This window comes from Ovis aries, chromosome 8 (genome assembly GCF_016772045.2).
Source record: "Ovis aries strain OAR_USU_Benz2616 breed Rambouillet chromosome 8, ARS-UI_Ramb_v3.0, whole genome shotgun sequence".
Classification (NCBI taxonomy): Eukaryota; Metazoa; Chordata; class Mammalia; order Artiodactyla; family Bovidae; genus Ovis; species Ovis aries.
This window is the reverse complement of record NC_056061.1, coordinates 68,284,506-68,299,415: the sequence shown is the minus strand read 5'-3', so window position 1 is coordinate 68,299,415 and position 14,910 is coordinate 68,284,506. Positions and strand designations below refer to the sequence as shown.

At 41.6% G+C, this 14,910-nt stretch overlaps 1 pseudogene; it reads left to right on the top strand.

Annotated features, from left to right (window-relative positions):
• The first annotated feature begins 529 nt into the window (after window positions 1–529).
• Window positions 530–1,642, top strand: LOC105615911 (ribosome production factor 1-like; annotated as a pseudogene).
• Window positions 1,643–14,910: the final 13,268 nt, after the last annotated feature.

Below are 14,910 nucleotides of genomic sequence, written 5' to 3'. Positions count from 1 at the left end.
TAAAAACTCAAAAATAAAATAATCCAATTTTTAAATGGCAAAAGATACGAACAGACACCTCTCCAAAGAAAATATATAGATGGCAAGTAAGCATATGAAAAGATGCCTAACATCATATGTCATTCAGGAGATGCAAATTAAAGCAACAATAAGATACCCTGATGCTGGGAAAGACTGAGGACAGGAGGAGAAGGGGATGACAGAGGATGAGATGGTTGGATGATATCACTGACACAATGGACATGAGTTTGAGGAAATTCCAGGAGATGGTGAAGGAAGCCTGGAAGCCATGGAAGCCTGGTGTGTTGCAGCCCACAGGGTCGCAAAGAGTCAGACACAACTTAGCTACTGAACAGCTACGACACACATCTATTAGAATGGCCACCATGCCCAATGCTGATAAAGATGAGGAATAACAGGAACTCACATTCATTGCTGGTGGGAGTACAAAGTGGTATAGCTACTTTGGAAGACGGTGTGGTAATTACATATGAAACTAAACGTACTCGTACTATGTGATCCAGCAATTATGCTTCCAGATATTTCACTAAATGAACTGAAAACTTACATCCATACAAAACTCTATACCTGGGTAGTCTACAGCAGCTTTATTCATAATTGCCAAAACTCGGAAGCAACCTATCCCTTCGGTAGGTGACGGGATAAAGAAACTGTGGTACATCCAGACAATGGAATATTATTCAGTGCTAAAAATAAATAAGAAATAAGCTATCAAGCCATGAAAAGACAAAGAGGAAACAAAGTTTAAAAAAGTTAATTTGAAAAGTAGTAGTTTGTATGATTTAAACTATAGGCCATTACGGAAAGTGCAAAACTATGGAGACAGTAAAAAGATTAGTGGTTGCCAGGGGCTATAGAGGGGTGGGAAGGACTGTTACACAGAGTGTAGAGGATTTTCAGGGCAGTGAAACTATTCTGTGTAATGCTACTACACTTTTGTCAAAACCCACAGGACGTTCAACATCAAAAGGGGTTTTTGAGCAGAAAGGCCTGAAGCGCAAAGCCGCTACTGAAGAAACTCAAGAGGCTGAGGGGCAGAGGATGGGATGATGGAAAGTAGGGTCCAACCACTGAAGACGGCTGCCTTTCCTCCAGGCTTCAGCATTTCGGAAATTAAGAACAAACAATGGTGACACTTAACATTTGGTAGAAATAGCAGCAGCGGAAGAAAAAGTTGGCAGTTAAGAAAAACTCAGAGAGAGAGGCTCTCAGTGATAAGGTTCCACCAAAGCGTGTACCCAAGACCAGGGACAACCAGTGAAATGTACGATGAAAACGTAGTATATATCCTCATGATGAAGAGGTTGTTTATGACGAAGCTACAGACGAATTTGTTTCTTACTTCAATAGACAAACTTCTCCCAAGATTCTCATCACTACATCAGGTTGATCTCATGGGAGAACAGTACGACTCTATGACCATTTCTCTACAGTTATACCAAACTCACATGCTTATTACAGAAGAGCGCTGGTTCTGAAAAAATTATTTCACAGTGCCATCTCAAGAGATTTCACAGACCTGATTGTTATTAATAAAGATCATAAAATGCCAAATGGATTAATTCTGAGTCAGCTGCCAAACAGCTCCGTTGCTCAGTTTAAGCAATGTTCATCTGCATAAAGAAATTAAACAAAGTGGAGTCACTCAGTCATGTCCAATTCTTCGCGACCCCATGGACTATTGCCTACCAGACTCCTCGGTCCATGGGATTTTCCAGGCAAGGGTACTGGAGTGGGTTGCCATTTCCTTCTCCAGGGGATCTTCCCGACCCAGGGCTCGAACCCAGGTCTCCCGCATTGTAGACAGATGCTTTACTGTCTGAGCCACCAGGAAAGTTAAAGAAATTAAGAGAAGAGGCAAAGACCCAACAGTACAAACACCTGAAATAATTTTGAACAATTTTAACAACACGACTGGGTCATTCTATTGGATATATGTTTGCATCTCTCTTTCCCCTTAATCCTCAATTTATTGGAAGGCAGGTTGCCACATTCCACAATCAACAGAACTATATAATCTTCAGATGTCACAGATACATATTCAAGAGTGAAAAGAAAACGGGAATTCAGGAACTTGCACCACATTTTACCTTAAAATTAGGATCTCTTCAGAAAGGAACCTTTGATTCTAAATATGGAGAATATGAATGGGTCCATAAGCCCTGGGAAATGGATAGAAGTAGAAGAAAATTCCATTTATAAAGGACTGAGGGGGTACTATTGGATTGTGATGAATAGGCCTATCTTGAATTTATGAAACAAGACCCTTTTCAAAATTGCAAGTCCTGATTTCATGAAACTTCTTTCATGTATAAAGAAAGCTGAGTGCCAAAGAATTGATGCTTTTGAACTGTGGTGTTGGAGAATACTCTTGAGGGTCCCTTGGACTGCAAGGAGATCCAACCAGTCCATCCTGAAAAGAAATCACTCCTGCATATTCATCGGAAGGACTGATGCTGAAGCTGAAACTCCAATACTTTGGCCACCTGATGCAAAGAACTGATTCATTTGAAAAGACCCTGATGCTGGGAAAGACTGAAGGCTGGAGGAGAAGGGGATGACAGAGAATGAGATGGTTGGATGATCACGGACTCAATGGACATGAGTGAGTAAACTCTGGGAATTGCTGATGGATAGGGGGCTCGGTGTGCTGCAGTCCATGGGGTTGCAAAGAGTCAGATGCAACTGAGTGATTGAACCGAACTGAACTGAACTTTCATGTCTGCACAAAGTATCAAGTACCACGAATTACCACTATTTATGCAGCAAATAAAAAATCATGTTGGTAAGAAAAAAGGTGATTTCCAATGTAGACCATGACAGACTTTGGATGACAATGATAGGTTAATGTAGGTCCATCCCTTGTAACAAATGTACCACTCTGGTGGGGAGTGTGGATAATAGGGAGAGTTGTACATGTGTGGAGACAAGAATAAATGGGAACTCCCCATATTATCGGCTCAGTTTTCCTGTGAACATAAAAATCACTCTAAGAAATAGAAAATGTATTAGTTAAAAAGTCAAACATTCAAAATTGCATTTGCCAATTTTAGGAAATACCAGTTTAAGGTATTTTAGTAAGTTGGGGAGCTCTAAATAGGATAATTAAATTGCATTACAATGTTGTGTTGGTTTCTGCCTTACAACAACGTGACTCAGCCATAGGTACACATGTAACGCTTCCCTCTTGAACCTCCCTCCCACCTCCCACCCCATCCCACCCCTCTAGGTGGTCACAGAGTGCCAGGCTGAGCTGCCTGCATCACACAGCAGGTTCCCACTGGCCATCTATTTTCCCTTTGGTAACGTACATGCTTCAGCGCCACCCTCTCAATTTGTCTCACCCTCTCTTTCCACTGCTGTGTCCACAAGCCTGTTCTCTATGTCTGCATTCTCTATTGCTGCCTTGCAAGTAGGTTCATTAGTAGGATTTTTCTGGATCCCAAATATATGCATTAGGATACTATATTTGTTTTTCTTTTTCTGACTTACTTTACTCTGTGTAACAGGCTCTAGATTCATCCACTTCACTAGAACTGACTCGAATGCATTCATTTTTATGGTTGAGTAATACTCCCTTGTAAAATGTAATTTTTAAAATATAACAAATATATAGGTAAAATGTAGATACCCAGGAGAAGGTACAAAAACATACTTGCTGCTGCTGCTGCTGCTAAGTAGCTTCAGTCGTGTCCGACTCTGGGCGACCCCATAGACGGCAGCCCACCAGGCTCCCCCGTCCCTGGGAGTCTCCAGGCAAGAACACTGGAGTGGGGTGCCATTTCCTTCTCCAATGCAGGAAAGTGAAAAAAGAAAGTGAAGTCGCCAGTCCTGTCTGACTCTTAGCGACCCCATGGACTGCAGCCCACCATACTTAGTGTCCCACAAAGGGAAGCAGCCTAAAGAACAGTATCATGTGGATTTCAAAGAAGCGGCGTCTCTAGGTGAGCTTTAGCCAGTGCTTGAGGTGGGGGAAAGGAAACAGCTTAAGGTTCTCCTTTGGGCGGTTCATGTACTTTTGCTTCTCCAATTCTGGAGGAATACACACTGAGCATTGGCTTAGCATCAGGTCAAGGGAGGGTCCGGCTGAGGCGGTTTGGGTGATGGGCGGCAGACCTGGGAAGTGATACATCTCAGTTCCTTTACTGGGCTTTCAAGGTCAATCTATGGCAGTATGTTTCTGGCTTAGTTCCCTCATTACTTACTTTCATACCTTAGTTACAAATTTCCAGAATAAATGGCATTGTACCATAATCCTAGAAATGGAATAGATTCCATGGAAACAGCCCTACAGAATAAGAAAGAATCTTAGGGCTACCATTATTTTTTTCCTTTTCTACTCACTATGTCTCTTAATGATGCTTTTTTAGAATACCTGCCCTTTATGAAGGGCTTCCCTTGTGGCTCAGCTAGTAAAGAATCCGCCTGCAACGCAAGAGATCTGGGATCGATCCCTGGGTTGGGAAAATTCCCCCAGAGAAGGGAAAGGCTACCCACTCCAGAATTCTAGCCTGGAGAATTCCATGGAATTTATAGTCAGTCCATTGTTCACAAAGTGTCAGACACGACTGAACGACTTTCACTGAGCCCTTTATGAGAAGTCCAACATTTCTAAGATGCATATTCAGTTGCAAGGAACAGGATCTAAACTTCCTTTGCTGATAAGACCCAGTTTGTGGGATTAGGGAGTGAAGTTAGATCCATGGCCTTGTATTTTCCCTGTTAGAGTGAGAAAGTCTTCAACTGAGTGCACACTCAATGGGTGTACCGTAGGCAGAGCACTGCTGCAGGCAATGTAGATTGCGCCAGGAAGGGTTCTAAAGACTGCTCTCCTTCAAGAAACTTAAATCTCTTTGAAGTACACCATACATAAGTTGCTGCTGCTAAGTCACTTCAGTCGTGTCTGACTCTGTGCTACCCCATAGACGGCAGCCCACCAGGCTCCCCCGTCCCTGGGATTCTCCAGGCAAGAACACTGGAGTGGGTTGTCATTTCCTTCTCCAATGCATGAAAGTGAAAAGTGAAAGCGAAGTCGCTCAGTCGTGTCCGACCCTCAGCGATCCCATGGACTGCAGCCTTCCAGGCTCCTCCGTCCATGAGATTTTCCAGGCAAGAGTACTGGAGTGGGTTGCCATTGCTTCGCCAATACATAAGTTAGTTACTATTAAAAAAAAAAAAAAGAAAAAACTTTTATTAAAACCGGAGGACATTGCATTTTTGCATAAAGCACTTTAATCCCTGCCTCATGACTTTCAACAAGGAACTCTGCTGTTGAAGAGAGAGGAAGAAGAAAGAATTTGTGGTATAAGGCATACCTATAGCTTGTGTTTCTTCAAGTAACAGAAACATGAAGCACTGGGAATTCAATGGCAGTCTAGTGGTTAGATTTCATACTTTCACTGCCATGACCCAGGTTCGATCCTGGTTAGGGAACTAAGATCCCACAAATTGCACAGTGTGCCCCCACACCAAAAAAAAAAAAAAAAAAATCAACCAACAAAGCAATCAATCAAACAACAACAACAAAAAACATAACACATTGCTTGTTAAGAAGACCTATGAGTAACTTACTGTGAGAGACTTGGAGTACAAAAGATCCCCTTACTGGTACCCCAAGTGAATCAAGTATGATACAGGCCTGCTTTATTAAGTTCAGACAAACAAAGGCATTTACTTTGTCTTACCAAGAGAGATGCATAAGTGGAATTCACTCTCATGTTCTTTATTCATTTTATAAATAATATCTCAGGAATGGGGCTCTACTAATATTAACTCATTTATCCTATGTAATGGGGCTTCCTAGGTGGCAAAGTGGTAAAGAATCTGTCTGCCAATGCAGAAGACAAAAAAGACACAGGTTTGATCCCTAGGTCGGAAAGATCCTCTGGAGTAGGAAATGGTAACTTACTCCAATATTATTGCCTGGAAAATTTCATGAACAGTGGAACTTGGTGGTCTACAGGCCATGGGATCACAAAGAGTTGGACACGACTGAACACTGAACAACCTATGTAACAACCCCATGAAGGATTAATGATAGCCGTCTACTTAGCATTCGTTTTACTAAGTATTTATTTTTGAGCTATAATAAGGGGATAGGTGTTTAGTAATAAAATTATTTGGGTAAATGAGTTGGAACTGGAAAAACAGTACATCAAAATTTCCAGGAGAAATATCAACAACCTCAGACATGCAGATGATACCATTCTAATGGTACAAAGTGAAGAGGAACTAAAGAGCCTCTTGATAAAGATGAAAGAGGAGAGTGAAAAAGCTGACTTAAAACTCAGCATTCAAAAAAGTAAGATCATGTCATTTGGTCCCATCACTTCATGGCAAATAGATGGGGGAAAAGTGGAAGCAGTGACAGATTTTATTTTCTTGGGCTCCAAAATCACTGCAGATAGTGACAGCAGCTATGAAATTAAAAGACACTTGCTCCTTGGAAGAAAAGGTATGACAACCTAGACAGCATATTAAAAACCAAAGAATATCACATTGCCAACAAAAGTCTGTATAGTCAAAGCTATGATTTTCCCATTAGTCATATGTGGATGTAGAGTTAGACCATAAGGAAGGCTGAGCACCAAAGAACTGATGCTTTTGAACTATGGTGCTGGAGAAGACTCTTGAGAGTCCCTTGGACAGCAAGGAGATCAAACCAGTTAATCCTAAAGAAAATCAACCTTGAATATTCATTGGAAGGACTGATGCTAAAGCTGAAGCTCCAATACTATGGCCACCTGATGCAAAGAGCCTACTCATTGGAAAAGACCCTGCTGGTGGGAAAGATTGAAGGCAAGAAAAGGGGATGACAGATGATGAGATGGTTGGATGGCATCACTGATTCAATGGACAACAGTTTGAGCAAACTCCAGGAGACAGTGAACGACAGGAAAGCCTGGAGTGTTGCAGCCCATGGGGTCGCCAAGAGTCAGACACAACTGAGCAACTGAGCAACATACAGTTCAGTTCAGTTCAGTCGCTCAGTCGTGTCCGACTCTTTGTGACCCCATGAATTGCAGCACGCCAGGCCTCCCTGTTCATCACCATCTCTCGGAGTTCACTCAGACTCACGTCCATCGAGTCCGTGATGCCATCCAGCCATCTCATCCTCGGTCATCCCTTCTCCTCCTGCCCCCAATCCCTCCCAGCATCAGACCTACAGAGATCCTACAACCATAACCAAACATGTCGCCCAATTGATGATTTGATATTTCTTAAATTTGCTCTAAAATTAGATTAAATTGATATGACTGACTGTGGCTTCCTGGACACACTTCATCCATACAAGACAAGAGGATTTTCATGTGATAGTAAAATAAAGGCTTTTAATCTTAAATAAACAATATCTATGAATATTCATCTTACTATTATAAGGTGAAGTGAAGTGAAGTCGCTCAGTCGTGTCTGACTCTTTGCAACCTCATGGACTGTAGCCTACCAGGCTCCTCTGTCCATGGGATTTTCCAGGCAAGAATACTGGAGCGGGGTGCCATTTGCTTCTCCAAGGGATCTTCCCGACCCAGGGATCGAACCCGGGTCTCTTGCATTATAGGCAGACGCTTTACCATCTGAGCCACCAGGGACTATTGTAAGAAAGAGTCAAATCACATTATTTATTTTTGTCAGGCATTCGAGATTTTCATCCTCCTCTTGTCACAGAAATCACCTTAGCAGAAAGTGCAAACCACAGGAAGGTGAAACCACAGAAGCAGCAATTCCGTTGACTGTTTTTCAGAGGTCAGCTTGGGTTACACTGTCTGCTCTCTGATGAGGTCTGGGATGCTATGTGTTACAGATGGCGCATCTTACAGGTTGTTCCCAGTGATGCATAACACATTGCAGAGAACACTTCAGATGAATCTGAGCAGCAGTCTGAACGCTCCTTTAATTTGAACTTCATTATTCCAGGGCTGAGAATTCTTGTCCTGGAAGAGCACACTGCTCTGTTTGGGCTCCCTTTCAATAAGTGTCTCCTTGCAATTTTTTCCTCCCCTTGGCAGCACACTCAGCAGTAAACAACTCCACGGTACTGCCACGCAGTGACACAACACTGCGAGTGAAAGGCCTCCTACACGCAAGAGCCTCTTCATGCCCCGTCAAGTGGCTAGTACAACCTTCAGCTTCTGCACAGCATGTCTCACCAATTTGTATCACCTTCCATCCCCGCACTCAAGGGCTTTTTCTGGAGATACCATGATGAGGCCAAACTGTATTTCTTCATCACAGAGAGGTGTTAGCTACATTAGAAGAAAGCTCATATTACTTAATTTAATGTTTAGCTGATTTCTCACCAAAAGTGGGGCTTGATAGAAATTCAAATGCTGCAACTTCATGTGTTTTTAAAAATACCACCAAAAGGAAAATTTAGACTGGGCGCCAGAAATATATTCTTCTCTTTCTGAGATGGTAAAATTCCTTCCCTGACACTTTCTAGCTATTTTTTCCCCCAGGAACTGTCCAGGGAAAGGACATACAATTAATATGATTTTCATATAATAGATCTGTATTCATACTTGGAATTAGAAAATCTCATCATTTCTATGGGTGTCTTTAAGAAAACCATAAACTACACCCTCCTTCATTTCATAATGTAATCATCATCACCATCTTCTATGCATTTAAAAAATTTTTGTTTATTTGTCTCTTTACGGCTGCCCACAGGCTTTTTCTACTTTCAGCAAGCAGGGGCTACTCTCTTGTTGCAGTGTTTGGACTTCTCTGCAGGGGCTTTTCCTGTTGCAGAGCATGCGCTCCAGGGTGTGCAGGTCTCAGCAGTTGTGGGGCATGGGCCTAGTTGCCTCACAATATGTGGAAACTTTCCAGACCAGGGATTGAACCGATGTCCCCTGCACTGGTAGGTGGATTCTTAACCACTGGACTACCAGGAAAATCCACCACTTTCTATATCGATTGAACGTGTACTCTGACCTCTATTAGGCACTGGGGATAAAGAGATTAATAGTCCATGGGGTCGCTATGAGTCGGACATGACTGAGCGACTTCACTTTCACTTTTCACTTTCCTGCATTGGAGAAGGAAATGGCAGCCCACTCCACTATTCTTGCCTGGAGAATCCCATGGACAGAGAAGCGTGGTGGGCCATAGTCCATGGGGCTGCAAAAGAGTCAGACACGTCTTAGCAACTGAACAACGAAGGCCATCTTTACCCTCATGTATTTGGAATCCAACAAATTTTGCACAACAAATTTTGCAATCCAAAATTCTAATGCATTTAAGTTTTTACCTTACCATTGGCCAGAAAGTGAAGGGAAAGAACCTTAAAAATGAAACGTTCAGTAGGGAAAATACAGCCTGGCGAGGGTTGGGACTAGCACTGTAAAAGAAATCAGACTTCTCTTAAACAAGAAAACCCACAGTGATGGGCTGAAGAACATTCCAATTCCTCCACCCCAGATGGCCACATCCTAACCTCTAGAATCTATGCATGTTGCTGTTGTTGTTCAGTTGCCCAGTCGTGTCCCACACTTTGTGACCCCATGGACTGTAGCACACAAGGCTTCCCTGTGCATATGTTACCTTATATGACAGAAGAGACTGTGCAAGTATGATTAACTTAGATCTTGAGATTATCCTGGATTATCTGGGTGAGCTCAGTCTAACTACAAGACTCCTTAGAAAAGGCAGGCAAGAGGATGAGAATCAGGGGAGAAGATGTAAGGACCAGAGCAGATGTTAGAGATGAGAAGAAGTCGTGGTACTGGCTTTGAAGATGGAGAAAGGGGCCATGTGCCAAGGGGCGTGGGTGGACTCTACATGAAAGTAAAGGCAAGGAAATTAATTCTCCTCTAGAGCTTCACAGGTGGTGCTAGTGGTAAAGAACTCGCCTGCCAGTGCAGGAGATACAAGAGATATGGGTTCAATTCCTAGGTCAGGAAGATCCACTGGAGAAGGAAATGGCAACCCACTCCAGTATTCCTGCCTAGAGAATCCCATGGACAGATTCTGCTGGGCTACAGTCCATGGGGCTACAAAGAGTCAGATACAATTGAAGAGACTTAGCACACACCTAGCACACACACTAGAGTTTCCAAAGAAATGCAGCCCTACTGGCACACTTCAGATTCCAGAACCATAAGAAAATAAACTTGTGTGGCTTAAGCCACTAAGCTTGCAGTTATTTGTTATAGCAACGACAGGAAACTAATACTGACTCTCTTTACCCCACTAGAAGCTAGACTTGGTTCCCAGCACAAAGATAGATACATTTGATCCTTGCAGCTCCAAGTATAATAAACCTTTGTGCATGTGTGCTCAATCATGTTTGACTCTTTGTGACCCCATGCACTGCTGCCAGGCTCCTCTGTCCATGGAATCTTCCAGGCAAGAATACTGGAGTAAGTTGCCATTTCCTCTTCCAGAGGATCTTCCTGACCCAGGGATCGAACCTGAGTCTCCTGCAGCCAGATTCTTTACCACTGAGCCACCTGGGAAGCCCGCAATAAACTTTCAGCACTGGCCTATCCTAAATTGACTATTTCTTTGAACTTGTCTTCTACCACTCTCCCTTGAAATCATGTCACTTCCTCTATGTTGACCTCCAAGCCATCCCTCCAATGGATGAAGCCTGCCCGATCGCATGTTGTTCCCTTTTCCTGACACTCGCAGCTTCTTCACAAATCTGCATGTCCTCAGAGACACCTTCCTTGACCACTCTGTTGTCAAGGAGCCCTGTCATGCTCCTGACACCACATTCTATTTTGCTTCACAACACTTACAACCTCATATATTTGCTCATGTATCCATCTCCCCTGATAGAATGTAAGCCCTGTTTTGTTCACTGCTATATGGCCAGAACCTGGACAATTTCTGCAACACTGTGGGTGCTCAACACAAAATTTTTGAGTACCCAAAACTACTATGGGGGGTATTGAGTGGCACGGCAAATAGTGCTGGGGTCTCTCTCTTTCTCCAGATAAAGAACATTAGCTCTAGGCCTTTCCTTGTTAGAGTGTCTAATCTTTGTATACTTCTGGAGTTAATAAGGAAAAATAAGCAGCAACTTCCCTTGGAAATATTAAGAAAGATATCTTTCACTTTTTGAGTGAGAGAAAGGGAGAGTTTTATTTCAGATGAGGCAATAAAATAAATATGCTATATGGAAATAATTGTTGAAATCTAACTTCAATACCTCTCTGAGCCCTAAGACACTCCCTCTCTTTCTCTCTCTCCCATCTTTTATAAACTTATGTCTATACTTTATATAGCAAAAGATACATATTGGGATAGTACACAATTTATGAAACTTTATTCCACAAACAAAACCTTTAATGATATCTCAAAAGGCTATGAATTACTAATAGGTGGATCATAGATCTGGCTCAAATTGAGTTAACTTTCTATAAGACCTAAGCTATTACAGAGAATAAGATAGTGCTTATGACTGAGAAGATACTCACAAGTTCATATTTTAAGCAATATAACAATACTTGTGTGTAATATTATAACAAATATAGTAATTGTATAGTATAGTAACAAAATAATAAAAATGGCTCTTAAACAATCAAACTATAATTCACAGAGCAAACTGACTATTTCCTGCCTAAAATCAATCCTCTTGTGAAGTACTTCACTCATCCTAATGAGGTTATTAGTGTTCAGAGCATTTTTATAAATTCAATTGAAATTACCATCAGAGATGGAAGAAAGAAGACATATGACCAGCAAACATAAGAAGATAAATGACCAGCAAACATAAGAAAGAAAGCTCAACATCATTAGTCATAAGAGTAATGCAAATCAAAACCATGGTGAGACAATATTTCACATCACTAGGATGGCTATTAGTTAAAAAGTGAAAAGTGACCTGTGTTGATGAGGATATTCATAAGCTGGAACCTTGTGGAAACAGTTTAGCAGTTCCTCAAAAGTTAAACACAGAATTACCATGTGACTTAGCAAGTCTACTTCTAGGCATATACCCCAAAGAACTGAAAACAGATACCCAAAAAACACATGTACACAAATGCTTACAATATTTAACACTCTTCATGACAGCTAAATGGTGCAAACAACGCAAATGTCCATCAGTGGATGAATGGACACACAAAATGTGCATATCTATACAGAATCCATACTGGTGTTATTCAGGCATAAAAAAGAACAGAGTATTGTTGCATTCTATAATGTAGATGAACCTCGAAAACTTTATCCTAAGTAAAAAAAACAATCAGATAATACAAGGTCATATACTATATGATCCCGTTTATAGGAATGTTCAGAATAGGTAAATCCACATGGAGAGAAAGCAGATTGGTGCATATAAGAGGCTTAGGTGGAGAGGAAAGTAGAGAATGCACAGCAGATACAGAAAGAGTTTTCTTTTGGGTGATGAAAATATTTTAGAACTAGGTAGAGTAGTTGGTGGGCTTCCTAGGTGGTGCTAGTGGTAAAGAACCCACCTGTCAAAGCAGGGGACATAAGAGATGGCAGTCCAATCCCTGGGTTGGGAAAATCCCCTGGAGGAGGAAATGGCAACCCACTCCAGTATTCTTGCCTAGAGAATCCTATGGACAGAGGACCCTGGTGGGCTACAGTTCCATAGGGTTGCAAAGAGTCGGACATGATTGAAGCAACTTGGTATGCCTGCACAGAGTAGTTGGTAGTTATACAACACCATGAATTTACTATATACCACTGAATTGTATACTTTAAAATGGTTAACTTTATACTACATAAATTTCACCTCAATTAAAAAAGTTTTTTTTTAAGATGAGAAGATTCTTTTGAATTCTCCAGGGCTACCTACATAGTGACATACCATATTGCTTGTGGTAAGTTACTTAATAAATACTTATGAAACTTAGTGGTAGAAAGTATTTATGCCCTGAAAGCAAATTTATTTTTTAGAATTGGTCAAGATCATTCTAGGACAAGTCAGCTGAATAAGTTATCAAACTGAATTATGCCATCTTAGTTGTGAAAATAATAATGTGTAACTACAAAATCAGAGACCACTGCCAGAAATGAATGAAACCAAGCAGGACCCTGTGGGGCCTTTCCAGGGATAGATCCCTCTACCCCCACCCCTCACGTTCCCTGTTTCTTGTTTGAAAAGCTTTAGCCTCCTAGGCCTTCCCCAGGTTCCAAAGAGCAAATTTAATTAGAGAAGTGAGAAAATGCAGAAACAAAGGAAAGCAGTCAATCAAGACAAAACAGAGTTTAGCCATAAAACAAAGGCAAGGGCCTTTAGTTCCTTCTCAAGAGCTAGCGATAATATCCTGAGGCATATCTTTGGGTTATTTTGAAGATACTAAAACTCCCATCAAGTAGAAGAAATTAACTTCAAGCTAACACCAGAATGTTGACCCCAGACCAGTTGGAACCAGATGTTGATAATGTTGACTCCTGAAATACCACCCAGGTTCTCCACCATCAACCAATCAGAAGAATGTCCACGAGTTGATCAGGTACCTTGTGACCCTCTCCCTCAACTTACCTTTAAAAGCCCTTCCCTGAAAGCCACTGGGGAGGCCAGGTCTTTTGAGCATGAGCTGCCTGTTCTCCTTGTTTGATCCCTTGTTAGATACTTTGCAATAAATACCGTACTTTCCTTCACCACAGTCCAGGGTCCGTATATTGGCATTACTGCGCATGGGCGAATAGACTTAGGTTTGGCTTGGTAACTCATGTTCCCCTCTGCTTAGAGAACCTATTCCTCAAACCCTCAGCCCACATGTCACCTCCCCTTGAAGCTTCTCCACTCTTGTCAAGCAGAGCTTCCCCTTGAATCTTCCCCTTTGTACTGTACACAGCTGCCCTAAGCACTTCCTCTTCTAGAACTTATCTGTCTTCCCACAACAGTGTCAGCTCAAAAGAAAACAATAGTTCCATTTTACTGACAGACACTTAGCAAGAAGCACCATGTTGGCAGATAGAAGGCTTCACAAATGTTTGTTGAGTGACAAATGAATGAACAAAGTTTGGGGTGGTCTGTAAACTGACTTGAGAGACAACTTGAAAATCAGAATTTCCTATTTGTTTTGAGTAATATCAACATTCTAAAATTAATGTATACCCATCCAGTGTGGTTTCTGAAAGAAATTCTCTTTGGCTGTTTAAATTCTAACATCTTTGCTAAAATCCATCCCTGTCCTTTAATTGACATCTTATACTTTTTCTGCCTAGAGTGACTGGCATGCACAGAATTCTTAACCATCTTAAGAAAGATGCTCTTAAGACCAAAGTTTTTCAAAATAAACCTGTGCTAACTTGCTCTCATAAAAGTAAACAACAGGGCTTTGTCATTAAGGAAGAAATGTTTTAATATTTTTGTAATCAAGCTGCCACTGCAATTCTGCCAGGCCTCTTATCTCATGGGAACATCCTCTGATAACAATGCAGTTTTGTGCTAAAATTCAAACAAATCTGGGCCACTGCAGGTTTGAAGGGGTGGGGATGGTCATGTAATTATGTGGCTTCATTCTGTTGTTACCCAAAACAAGATGAAATTCTTAGCATTTTTCTTTGACATTGGGCAACTTCTTGAAACTTGAAACAGCATGAAACTTAAAAGCATTCAAGCAAATTAAGAAAACAAAAAATCAATGTTCAACTGAAACCACACAAAACTGATAACAAGATTTTACAAAGCTATGCTTACAAATCTCCTGAGTTCTGTAACTCAGTCTTATTTAAACAGCCAATCATTGGAATGGAATTCACATTACCAAAAATAGTACTTCCATCCCCTCAGCACAAGCACTCAGGGTTCTGATCACTACTTGGCATTATCAGTTCAGTTCAGTTCAGTTCAGTCATTCAGTCATGTCCAACTCTCTGCGACCCCATGAATCGCAGCATGCCAGGCCTCCCTGTCCATCACCAACTCCCAGAGTTCACTCAGACTCACATCCATCGAGTCCG